This window comes from Dama dama, chromosome 19 (assembly GCF_033118175.1).
Source record: "Dama dama isolate Ldn47 chromosome 19, ASM3311817v1, whole genome shotgun sequence".
NCBI lineage: Eukaryota > Metazoa > Chordata > Mammalia > Artiodactyla > Cervidae > Dama > Dama dama.
This window is the reverse complement of record NC_083699.1, coordinates 52,028,168-52,040,921: the sequence shown is the minus strand read 5'-3', so window position 1 is coordinate 52,040,921 and position 12,754 is coordinate 52,028,168. Positions and strand designations below refer to the sequence as shown.

At 41.4% G+C, this 12,754-nt stretch overlaps 1 protein-coding gene across 3 annotated transcripts in view; it reads left to right on the top strand.

The window, feature by feature from the left end:
* The first annotated feature begins 6,784 nt into the window (after nt 1-6,784).
* Nucleotides 6,785-12,754, top strand: part of CASR (calcium sensing receptor) — an 84,661-nt gene continuing 78,691 nt past the window's right edge. Inside the window, exon 1 of one of the 3 annotated variants that reach the window (XM_061167027.1) lies at nt 6,785-6,881. The gene's annotated coding sequence lies outside the window, so the exon portion shown is untranslated. The other 2 variants (XM_061167026.1, XM_061167025.1) reach the window with 2 other exon arrangements.

Genomic DNA, 12,754 nt, shown 5'->3' with positions numbered 1-12,754 from the left:
AAACTGCTGAAAGAACTGAAGCACTTGGCTTTGGGAAGGGAATGGTGCTGGGTATAGATGATGACCCATCATAAACAAGAGGAAGGAAACTTATTCTGTATTGTTCTGGAGGAAGGAAGTATGAGTTGCAAGAAGATTTCACCTCAGTATAAGTTGATCCAAATCAATAAACACATATGAAGTCTATTATGTGTTAGGAACTATTAAGGTACTGGGCATAAAGAAGTGATCAAAGCGGACAAAGTTATCTATCCTCACACAATTTATATTTTTAGAGAGATAAACAATGACACAAATACACAGTATATCAGGTGATGAGGTGATGTATCCTAAGAAGTTAAATATAACAAGGTATCAGCAACAAACAATTAAGAATACAGTTTTAAAAGGATGCCAAATATGGTTGCAACAAAAAATATCAAATACCTAATAATAATCTAGCAAAATATGTGCCTGACTTATACACAGAATACTGTAATTATTTATGAGAGAAATTAAAGAAAACTTAAAGTGGAAGAAAAAGTGTTTGTGGATTAGAAATCTAAATGTTTTAACAATGTCAGTTTTCTCCAAAATTGTTCTAGAGATTTAATGGAATCCCAGTGAAAAATTAGTCTGTGTGTGTTGGTGTGTGTGCATGACAAGCTGATTCTAAAAATGCATATGGAAATACAAAGGTCCAAGAGTAGACAAGATGATCTTAAAGAAGAATAAAGTTAGAGAACTTACTGAGCCAGATTTCACTTATTTGACTTACTATAAAGCCATGATAAATAAGACAGTGTGGTGTTTTGGCAAAAGAATAGATAAATAGACCAGTCGGACACAATCTAGAGTGAAAAGGCAAACCACAGAATTGAAAAAGATATTTTTAATATCAATAATTGACAAAAAGCCTAGAATATCAGAAAAAAACAAATATTCATAAGGAAAAAGACATAACCCAATTTTTAAAAGGGGGAAGGGAAGGGAGATATAGACACCTCACTAAAGAGAATATCTAAATAGTCAATAAACATATGAAATGTACGACTTCTGTGGTCATCAGGGCAATGCAAATTAAAAATACAAAGAGACATCACTTTATATACACAAGAGTAATTTTTTTCAAAAAGATTATACCAAGTGTTGGTAAGGAGATAAGTAAGAATTCTCATTTATTGCTGGTGGAAATATAAATTGGTGTGACCACTCTGGAAAATTCTTTGGCAATATTTTCTAGTACTAAACATATGCAAATCTTTTAACCAAGTAATTATATTCCTATGTATTGCCCAACAGAAGAGATATAAACAAGAATTTCATATGTATATTTACAGCTGATTCATGTTATTTTATAGCAGAAACCAACACATTATAAAGCAATTGTTACTGTTCAGTTGCTAAGTCATGTCTGACTCTTTATGACCCCATGGACTGCAGCACACTAGGCTTCCCTATACTTTACTATCTCCTAGAGTTTGCTCAAACTCATGTCCATTGAGTTGGTGATACTATCCGACCATCTCATTCTCTGCTGCCCCCTTCTCCGCCTGCCCTCAATCTTTCCCAACATCAGGGTCTTTCCCAATGAGTTGGCTCTTCGATTCAAGTGGCCAAAGTATCGGAGCTTCAGCTTCAGCATCAATCCTTCCAATGAATATTCAGGGTTGATTTCCTTTAGGGTTGATGGGTTTGATCTCATTGCAGTTCAAGGGACTCTCAAGAGTCTTCTCCAACGCCACAATTCAAAAGCATCAATTCTTTGGCTCTCAAACTTCTTTATGGTCCAACTCTCACATCCATATGTGACTACTGGAAAAACCATAGCTTGGACTATACAGACCTTTGTCAGCAAAATGATGTCTCTGCTTTTTAATACACTATCTAGGTTTGTCATAGCTTTGGAAAACAATTATCCTCCAATTAAAAATAAAAAGTAATGCACCCAATACTATCCAAGGTAACTTCAGAGGAAAATACACTTGTACATAAAAAATAGCATTCCTTTGGATTATTTATATCAGTTCAGTTACATAAACATTTCCAAATGTAGCAATGGCAATGGTTTGGAGATGTCGAATGAAAGAGAAATTATCACTAGCTGGAAATCTTTTTATTGTAAATCTCTTCTTGTACATTAAACATTTCTATTGATATTTTAAAAAATAATTTCATGGCACCATTATTAATAATAGCTCAAAACTAATAGCAATCCAAATGCCCATCAATAGTAAAATGAATCAATAAATTGTGACATGTTCATGGTCACACAATGGAACAGTACATGGCAATAAAAAAGCATAGTATGGTTGAAGCTCACAAATTGTTGACTGAAAGAAGCTAGACATAAATGAGTATTTACAGGATGATTCCATTACTATAAATAAATAATATATGGTGTTAAAGGTCAGGCTAGTGGTTACTTTCTGGGGGGTTTGGAGAATGGAAAAGGGTATGAGCACTGGTCAAATTGTACATATTTCTAAACATATGTTACACTTTAATGAAATTAGTTAATTAAAACAAAAATGAACAAAAGAGATAGGACCCACTCAAGTTTTTAGAGCACCCCGAGGGGTATTAGAATACTAAGAGAACTTGGGCTACCAGTGAGACTGTGAGAAAACCCAACAGTAATGAAACAGGAGACTGGGAACTGAGGAGGAAAGACAGCCAACAAGAAATTCACAGTAGCTGAATTCCTTAAGTGTTTTTAAAGAATAGAGTATTTAATATTCATTTTAAGTTTTTTTGTGTGCTATGATTTGCTCTAACCTCTCTATGACCCCAAATTTGCTGCTTTCAAACCATGAGTAAAGTTTATAATATCTTTTAAAAATAGTGAAAATGAAAGTGAAGTCACTCAGTTGTGTCCGACTCTTTGCGACCCCATGGACTATAGCTCACCAGGCTCCTCCGTCCATGGGATTCTCCAGGCAAGAATACTGGAGTGGGTTGCCATTTCCTTCTCCAGGGGATCTTCCCGACCCAGGGATCGAACCCAGGTCTCCCGCATTGCAGGCAGACACTTTAAGCTTTGAGCCTAAAAATAGTAAAGCAGGATAAAAAAAAATAGTGATGAAGAGGGATGAAAGAGAGGTTCTGCTATTAAGTGATAAGAATTCCAAAGGAAGGCATCTCTGCAAAGGTAACAGAGAGAAAAAGAAGTGAGAGAAAAGTGTTTCAGGCTGAGAAAATGCTGACTTCAAGGTAGGATGTGCTGGGCACATTAAAAAACTAGTAAAGGAACCAGTGTGTGTGGAGCCAAGATAGATTATAGGGGATGATGTCAAAGAAATAGCCAGGAGCCAGATAATGCTGGTCTCCATGGGGCATGGATTTTACTAGGCTTTACTCTGAGTGAGACAGGAAGCCATTACACACAAAGTTTTGAACAGAGAAATGACATATCCAAGTTGTTTTAAATCTATCAGTCCAGTTACCATGTGAAGAACAGCGATCTCTGCAAAGGGTAGGTGCTGAACCAGTTAGAAGGTTTTCTAAGGATAAGATAATGCTGGCTTAGAGGAACTGGTAGTGATGGAGGTGGAGAAAATAAGATGACTCTGGATGTATTTGGAAATCAGAGTCAACAGACTTGCAGATGGACTGGACATGGAATGTGAGAGAAAGAAAGGCATCACTAATGCCTCAGGAAAGAACTTCCTAGCCAAAGAACTGACAACTGGTTGAGCTTTCCTTTGATGCAGTTATCTGAGTGGAAGCCATTATTCCTTCATGGGGCCTTCTGAAAGCTCTTCTTTCTTCAGCTTACCTGCCAAAGAAGCTCCTAAGAGGAACTCTCACCTTTGAGGTGATAGACCCAGGTGACCTCTAAGATAGGTCATGTGCAAAATATTCTAGAACTCTAAGGCAGTCAGTGGTCTGTACACTATAAATTTTAGGCTAAATGACGGCAAAGTAAATTTCCTACACCAAAGTAATATTTTAACTGTTATTGACCTTTTTCATTTCCCATATATTAAAAAAAAAATTTTTTTTTATTTTGTATTGGGATATAGCCGATTAACAAAGAATGTGATGGTTTCAGGTGAACAGTGAAGGGACTCAGCTATACTATATATACGTGTATCCATTCTCTCCCAAACACTTGCTAATCTGTTCTAACAGAGAGAGAGCCTACCTCAGGATGAACACTTGCCAGGCATCAGTTCTGAAGCAGAAATTAACATCATTCTTTCTTCCTTCTGATATTATTCCTTATGCTGCTACTTTCTAATTGGTGTATGTTTTTCACTTACAGAGTGATGTAGTTTCCAATTAAGGTGAAATTACTTGGCTAAGAAAATTGGGTAATTATAAAGGAAGATATTAAGGAGCTAAATGGACCAGTAATATTTAGATATGGTAAAAATGGCAGAACGTGGAGGTGTTACATAAGTGCCTGACATTTGGGAAATAATGCCTTATGCTTCGTTATAATCAGTGGATGCAAGGTGTGGTGAGGCAGGTTTCAGTTCAAAACAAATGAGAACTTTCTGACAATCAGAGCTGTCTAGGAAGATTCAAAAGGGCTGCCTTAAGGGTGTTAACCACATCCCCCTCACTCTGCGGGTTGAAGCAGAGGTTAGATGCCTGTTTGTTACGAATAATACTGTGGGAAGTCAAACACCAAATAGACTAGAAGTTGCCAACCAGGAAATATGAGATTTTTGAAATCAGAGCTTCCCAGGGATCTGGCCACTGAAGAGACTGAATTTTGGAGTAAGTTACACTAACTCCCTTGAAGGACAAATCCCAAAGAGCACCACAGAATGATACCTCTTTCTTAACATCTATCAGTTCAGTTGCTCAGTTGTGTCCTACTCTGTGACCCCATGGACTGCAGCACACCAGGCTTCCCTGTCCATCACCAACTCCCAGAGCTTGCCCAAACTCATGTCCATCGAGTCGGTGATGCCATCCAACCATCTCATCCTCTGTCATCCCCTTCTCCTCCTGCTTTCAATCTTCCCCAGCATCAGAGTCTTTTCCAATGAGTCAGTTCTTTGCATCAGGTGACCAAAGTATTGGAGTTTCAGTTTTAGCATCAGTCCTTCCAATGAATATTCAGGACTGATATCCTTTAGGATGGACTGGTTGGATCTCCTTGTAGTCCAAGAGACTCTCAAGAGTCTTCTCCAACACCACAGTTCAAAAGCATCAATTCTTCAGTGTTCAGCCTTCTTTATAGTCCTTCTTTATAGTCTTTTCACATCCATACATGACTACTGAAAAAACCATAGCTTTGACGAGACGGACCTTTGTCAAGCAAAGTCTTAACATCTATAGGTTCAACAGAATTGAAGACAGCATAACTTTTTCACCACGTTATCCACTGTTATTTAACATCATTGTCTATGTACCACTCAAAAGCATTGCCTATACCTCTAATGGGAGGTGTACACTCAGGGACCCACTGGCAAAGCACCTTAACAGTGTTCACCCTGATCAGATTCAGGTCACAGTTCTGCCACTTCCTAGCTGTCCAATCCTAAACACCTTAACCAGTTTCTTCATCTTTAAAATGGAAGTAACGCTAGCTCTTCAGAGTGATTTTCTTAAGGATATTTGAACGTTTTGCTCCGGCTGTAACTTGATGACTGAAGAGTATAAATTCAGGCTAAGACTGCAGTGTCACTCAGTGTGGGGCTGAATTAATTCATCCTTTGGGCACTGACCAGGCTGTGCTGGTAGTCAACTGAAATCTCTTAAGATATTTTGATGCGGACTGCTGCTGAGCCAAATCTCCCATTGTGAACTTGTGCTGCTGGAGATGAGGCAGGACTTGACATTTATTCCTATTAACTAGATTCTGCCTTTCACTTTAACCTGGTGCTTCCACATTTGTTCAACTTCTCTTACCCTACATTTGAACAGAAGGAGGTCAAACCAGCAGAACTGAGCTAGAATGATGATGTATTTGTGACTCTAGATGTGAGTGTCTGTCCCTTTGGAACAGGAAAAAGAAAACTTTTTGCTGAGTATCAGGTAATTTTCTCCAATACTTCATTTAATGCTCCAAGAATCCCTTAAGGTAAGTGTTAACCCCAGTCTACTGAGAAAAAAAATCTGCATTTTTCTTTACTTGACATTTTTAAGCATGATAATTATGCAATTTTTTACTCTTTTGGCTTAATGTTATTTTGTAAACACTTTATCACATTGCTTCAGATTTTCCTTTTTTGTTGTTTTGGTTTTATAAGTAAATAAGTACTCCATCCTTGTTCTAAAAACATTTTGAGGCACTCCTGCCTTGATGTTTATCATTTTAACGACTATATGATAGCTCATTAAGTTACCCAAAAATATGAAAATATTTTATTTTGCCAATTTCCTATTGTTGACAGGTTGGCTTTGTTTCTTTGCTTTTGTGGTTTTTTTAAATTATGACATTCTGTAATGAAAAAAAAAAGAAAGAAAGAAGATCCTTCTATGAACATCTACACATAAGTATCTTTTGTTCTGGAAAATTTCCCCAAGAATGGAATTAATGCATCAAAGAGGATAACAACTCTTGTGGCTCTTTATAGAGAGTAGCAAATTGCTCACGTAAAACAGTATGTGTTATCTGAGGATAAAAGGAAATAACTGGCTTTCTACAAAAGAAATTAATTTTCCACTTACTCATAAAGTATTCGCGCCCCTGATAGGTGGCAGGTGCCATGCCAGGGGATGGGGACAGGAATGAGCAGGGGCGGCCGGTCGCGGTCTCCAAGGAGCTCACGGTCAGGCGGTCAGGTCGGGCAGAGGAAATTACACCCGACAGGTGTCTGCCTCTGCGTAGGGAGGACCGAAGTGCCCTTTCGCGCAGGAGAGTGGAAGGAGGGAGCTGCCTGCAAACACGACGGAGTTTCTGCAGCTTAGAACTGAGTCTTGCAGAATGAGTAAGAATTTTGGTACGCGATTTGTATTTATTTTACCTTGACTCTCCGGCCTTTCATCGGAAAAAAAAAGTTCCCCACTCTTAGTACAGAGAAGGTTGGCAGAGTCGTAAGCCCCCAACCTCTTAAACCTCTTTGCATCTCCAAGGAGAAGGAGGGAAGAGGGGGTTCTTTCCGACCTGGGGAGCTGGATCTGGGGTCCGGGAACCCCAAGGAAGCACCGGAAAGAACAGCAGAGGAGGCGAGCGCGTGGCCCGCCGCCGGGAGAACCAGACCCGACGCGCGGTCCTTGGCGCCGGGGTCCAGGGGACTCAGCTCAGCACGACTGGGAAGCCGGTGAGGGAACCGGGGCTTCCGGGTGGAGGGTTAGCGAGCAGCCCGCCAGCGAAGTGGAGCGGAGCTGGGCTCTGCAGTTGGGGACCCCGAGGGGGCGGGCGCCAGAGGGGCGGAGCTCCGAGGCAGGGGCCGCGGCAGCGGTCCAGAGGGTCTGCGGGGGCTGCTTCGGCCGGACCCGAGGACTGGCGCCTCTTTGAGCCAGTGACCGTGACATCGCGAGTGGGCCCCGCGCGCCGTCTTTAGCGCGCCTCGTGGAGACCCACGGCCGACGGGCCGGCGCTGCCCGGGGTGAGGGAGCCTGGGCCAGGACGCCAGGTAGGACCCCCGGCCGCGAGGAGGGTGGGCAGAAAGGGCCCGGGTGGGGAGAAGGAATGGAGGATCTGGGGGTCGCGGGCAGGGGGCTAAGCAACGGGCGGGCGCAAGCTGGACCAGCTCAGCCCTGGGAACGCTGACTGCAGGGCACTGGGGACGTCAGGGTCCAGCTTAGAGGACCAAAGGCTTACCGCTCCTCAGAAGCGGCAGTGGGTCACTCTCTTAGATACACGGGAGTGCGTACCAAGACGCGGCTTGTGGGGTACCACCTTCTGCCTCCGCCTTGTTTCTGCCTGTGACGATGGTCATAAAGTATTCCCTGTCCGTGTGCTTACAGGGAACGGTCAGTTTTCTGAAGCATATGCATATGGAAGGCTACTGTGTCGGAATCCATCCTCGTGGGCTGAGTCCCCTCTCAGGATACTTGGCCCAAGCGTCCAGCCTCCTTGGGGACCTAGCCTCACTGACACCAAACTAAGGTGTCAGTCCACAGGCCTTTTCACCATACACCATATTTCTTAGGAAGAAAAAAGAAGTACCAGTTTGATGATCTTTTACTATTTATTTTTTAAAATTGCAGTTTCAATACATTGTTTATAAAAAAATAAATCTTCCAGAGATATTCCTATACTAGCATTTGTGTCTACTTATACCCCCTTGTTTTTTAACCCATATCTTTTTCTACCCTACTTCTTCCGTCCCCTCCTTTTGATTCTTTATCTCACCTCCTGCCTAATGAAACTATCCAAAGAAAATGACGTCACCGCCACCGCCTGCATCCCTTAATCTCTAGGGTTCCTTGCTGGCCCCACCCCTGATCTCTTTAAACGTCTTTCACCAGAGTAGCCCTTGGGGTAGTGAGTCCACTTCCAAGAGGACATTTCTTTTACTTGCCTTAACTTTCCCAGAGATTCGAAGAAAGGAGCTTTGGGGAAAGGTCCCTGAATTTTATACTACCAGTTCTTTTCCTTAAACTGGACTTTCCAAACGCAATTTAAGTAGTCTGGTACTGATGAAAATTTATAAAGGAAATTTCCTGAAATGCTCTAGACTTCCAAAAGTTAACACTTCATTATTTCCTGTTCCTGAAAGCAGAGCTTTGCCAATCACAGCGCTCATTACTTCTGTTGCCTCCACCCAGGACCAGCAAAGAAACAGGCATAGGATTTTTCATCAGTAGGAACCTAAAAGGGTGGATTTTTATATGTGTGAAGGGGCTCAAGACTTTGTGGTAGTCAAGAGGAAAGGGGAAGGGATAGAAGAAGGAATTAGAGGGGGTTAGGGGATTAGAAGGGGGGAGCAGATCAAGACCCTGAAGAGAATTCTGGAGGCAGGACCCTGTCATTTAGAAAGGACCCCCAGATGATGTGGCTGGGAGACCACATAGTCAGCTTACTTCTTGCTGACGACCAGCACAAGCAGCTACTTTCCAAGAACAAAACATTAAGAAGTGGAAAAAAATCAAGCCACTTTTGTCTTTGTGATAAAATAGAAGCGGTTTAAATTATTTTTACTGAATTAATGGGGTTTTTTTTTTTAGGAGTTGTGTAGACTGTTTAAAATAACCTAATAGCTACTCCCGTCACAATGTTTTCTTTTGCTGTGTTCATTTTTTCATGTTGCATGACCTTGACCCCACACAGTTCAGGAAGTTCAGGTTGGATAGAAACTGCCACTTTTAAGAAACTTTTTGAAGGGGGGATTAGGAGAGAAGATTAGAAAATAAGGACTGAGCCTTGTGGTAAGGTGGGGGAATAATGAAGAGGAATGGTTTGAGTACCACCTTGAGACTGGTAAGGAATCAGGTATAGTTCTTAGAACAAGGCAGTAAATAAATAAGAGGTGAAGGAATCCATTCATCACTCATTTCTGCATTCAAAATGTTTGCAAAGTGCCTGGCTATGTACCAGCCACTGAGGGAAAGATGATAAATGAAACTAGGCAAGGGCTTTGATCTCCTAGGGTTTATAGATGCTTCAGGGAGGCAACCAGTAGTAAGATAACTGAGTATTGAATATATGTAATTACAAACTAAGATAAGCTTTGTCAAGGAAAGAAATAAAGGTCTTTGAGGTGTATATAGGCTACCCTAGAGATCAGGGAAGGCTTTCTAAAGGAAGTTTCCCTTGAGCTGAGATTCAGGAGTAAGTGGAAATGTTGGGGGTATTAGAAATTCAGTTTGGTTGCCAGTAATCAAGAAGGCATTTTGTTGTTTTGGTCTTCTGATGCAAAAAGCCGACTCATTGGAAAAGTCCCTGATGCTGGGAAAGATTGAGGGCAGAAGGAGAAAAGGACGTCAGTGGATGAGATGGCTGGATGGTATCACCGATGCAATGGACATGAACTTGGGCAAACTTGGTGAGGTGGTGAGGGACAGATAGGCCTGGAGTGCTGCAGCCATGAGGTCACAAAGAGTCAGACACAACTGGTCGACTGAACAGCAATAGCAACAATCATGAAGGCAGATGTAGTGTTTGCAATACTGCATATGTACAGATGTAGAGTTGACATTTTTGGAATTTGGGAGAGATGCTTTGTTATCACAGCATCCTTTGTACTGCCCTGAGTTGGTCATGGTTTTCCATAACATTTTGCTGATGTTCTTGCTTTTAAATTTAATGTTTAGATTAATTTTAGTCTGTCAGTTTATTTTATTGTGCACAATAAAACGTATGCACTGTGCTTCAAATGTGAATCATCACACTGCTGAGTTAGATATGTGCATAACTCCCATACCAAATTTGGCTTGTGTGGTGATAGCTCATTATTGTCACTGAATACTTTCCCAGATGAAAACAGGTGTGGCAGGTCAGCTACAGTGTCTTCTCTCCACTCCTATCTACTGCTTTGATTTTAATTGCCCTAAAGCTGCATGTATCTCTTCAAGTTTCATATACAGTTGTTAAGTAAAGAAAAAAATTACTAATTGCATTGATGCGATAAAGTAAAATTAATATAAATCTCACAATGTAATGGCATGGTGAGCTTTGACCAGGCATCATATTTCATGTGCAAACAAATATTTTTATTCATTCAACAACATTTACAGTGAACCTTCAATGTGCCTAGCACTCTGTGAGATACTGTGGGTAAGATGGATTAGTAAGATGATGAGACTTCATAGAAGTCCAAGAGGAGAGAGTCATACTCATCTATGTAAGGGTGGGAAAGTATTGTGGTTGCTGTAATGGAAGCTTAAGTAGAGAACAGTGATGCACAAGGGAAAGGAGTGGTCATTTCTACCAGAAAAGGAGAGGGGGTCCAAAAAAGGTTCATGGAGGAGTTAATACTTGAGCTGAATCTTGAAAGATGAGACAGTCCAAAAGATAGACAAAGGGAAGAGGGCATTCTAGAAGAGAAATTCATGTACCCAAACAAACAGGCATGAAACAGAGTGTCAAGGTCCAGGACGTGCAACTGGCTTGAAGAGCTGAGGCATGAGGAACAAAGAGGGGCTCATTAAGAGATGAGGCTGGAATGGCAGACATGCCAGGTTACAGAACCTGCATGCCATCAGCTGATAGCATTGTGGTTAAAGTATGTGCTCTGAGGTCAGACAGCCCCAGGTATGCATCATGGTTCTACCACTTTCCAGCCGTGGGGTCTTGATCAAGTCATTTAGTAATAAATAAATAATAATTACTTATTTAGTAATAAGTAATGGTAATGAAGGTTGTCTCTCCCTCATAAGGTTGCTGCAGGAACTGAGGTTAAGTCATGGAGTACCTGGCACAGATTATGCACCCACTTGTTGCTGGCTGTTATTTTTTATCCTAGGGCTAAGGGAGCCACTGAAGGGTTTCACACAGAGAAGTGACTTAGGGAGCAGTTTTATTTAGAGCACAGTTATTCTGGCTCCATGTGGATGCTGGGTGAAAGGGGGTTAAGTTTGGAGCAGAGCAGTCATTTAAAGCTGGAGAAGGAAATGGCAACCCACTCCAGTATTCTCGCCTGGAGAATTCCCATGGACAGAGGAGCCTGGCAGGCTACAGTCCATGGGGTCACAAGAGTCGGACACAGCTTAGCAACTAAACCAATCATTTAAAGAGATTATAGCCATTCAGATGATAGTGATGATGGCCTGAACCATGAAGAAAAGGAGACAAGTGCTTGAGACAACTGCAAGGTAGATGCCGCAGAACTCAATTACTTACTAGTTGTGAGCAGTGGGATTCTGGTCTGTCATCCTTTGGTACTGTCATCCAGGTGTTCCTAGGATAAACAAAAGGAAGCCAGGTATCAAGCAGGACTGCAGATCAGATGCTTAGTTTATATGCTGAGGACTTAATGATTGGTACCCCAAAAAAGCTGTCTTTTTTTTTTCACAGAATTATGTATTTTATTTTTTTCCATTTATTTTTATTAGTTAGTTGGAGGCTAATTACTTTACAATGTTGTAGTGGTTTTTGTCATACATTGACATGAATCAGCCATGGATTTACATGTATTCCCCATCCCGATCCCCCCTCCCACCTCCCTCTCCACCCGATTCCTCTGGGAAGTAAGCCAGAAAGATAAAGACCAATACAGTATACTAACGCATATATATGGAATTTATAAAGATGGTAACGAAAAGCTGTCTTTTTTATTTAAGAGATCTTTTGACACCTTCTATGTCGTAACTTTGATAGGATCAGGAAGGTCTAGTTCATCCATAATGAATTTCACTTATGCATTCACCCTGTCCTCTTTCCTTTTCTCTCTCTTTCTCTCATTTCTGGGAGGCTTTTAGTTCCAGGTGTATGAACATTAGACTTCATTCATTTGCCATTGTCATAAAGTGGCACATATAAAGGTTGCTTATGTCTGATATTTTTGGTGCAACTCTTGCCTGACAATAGCATGACTGAATTTTTCCTTCTCTTTTCTCAAGTGTCCTCCCACAATCCAATAACTTCTGGCTGAGGCATATTTATTAAAGCCAGTGAGAATTAGAGGATTTAAGTGGTCCCTACTTTATAATACAGGCTTCCCTATTGGCTCAGACTGTAAAGAATCCACCTGCATTGCAGGAGACCCAGACTTGATCCAAGTTGGGAAGATCCCCTAGAGAAGGGAATGGCAACCCTCTCTAGTATTCTTGCCTGGAGAGTTCCATGGACAGAGGAGCCTGGTGGGCTATAGCCCATGGGGTTGCAAAGAGTCTGAGCGACTAACACACACACACAAACACACACACACAGACATACTTTATAATACAGTGTAGTTTTGGTAGCCACATCACCCATTCATAAGACTGA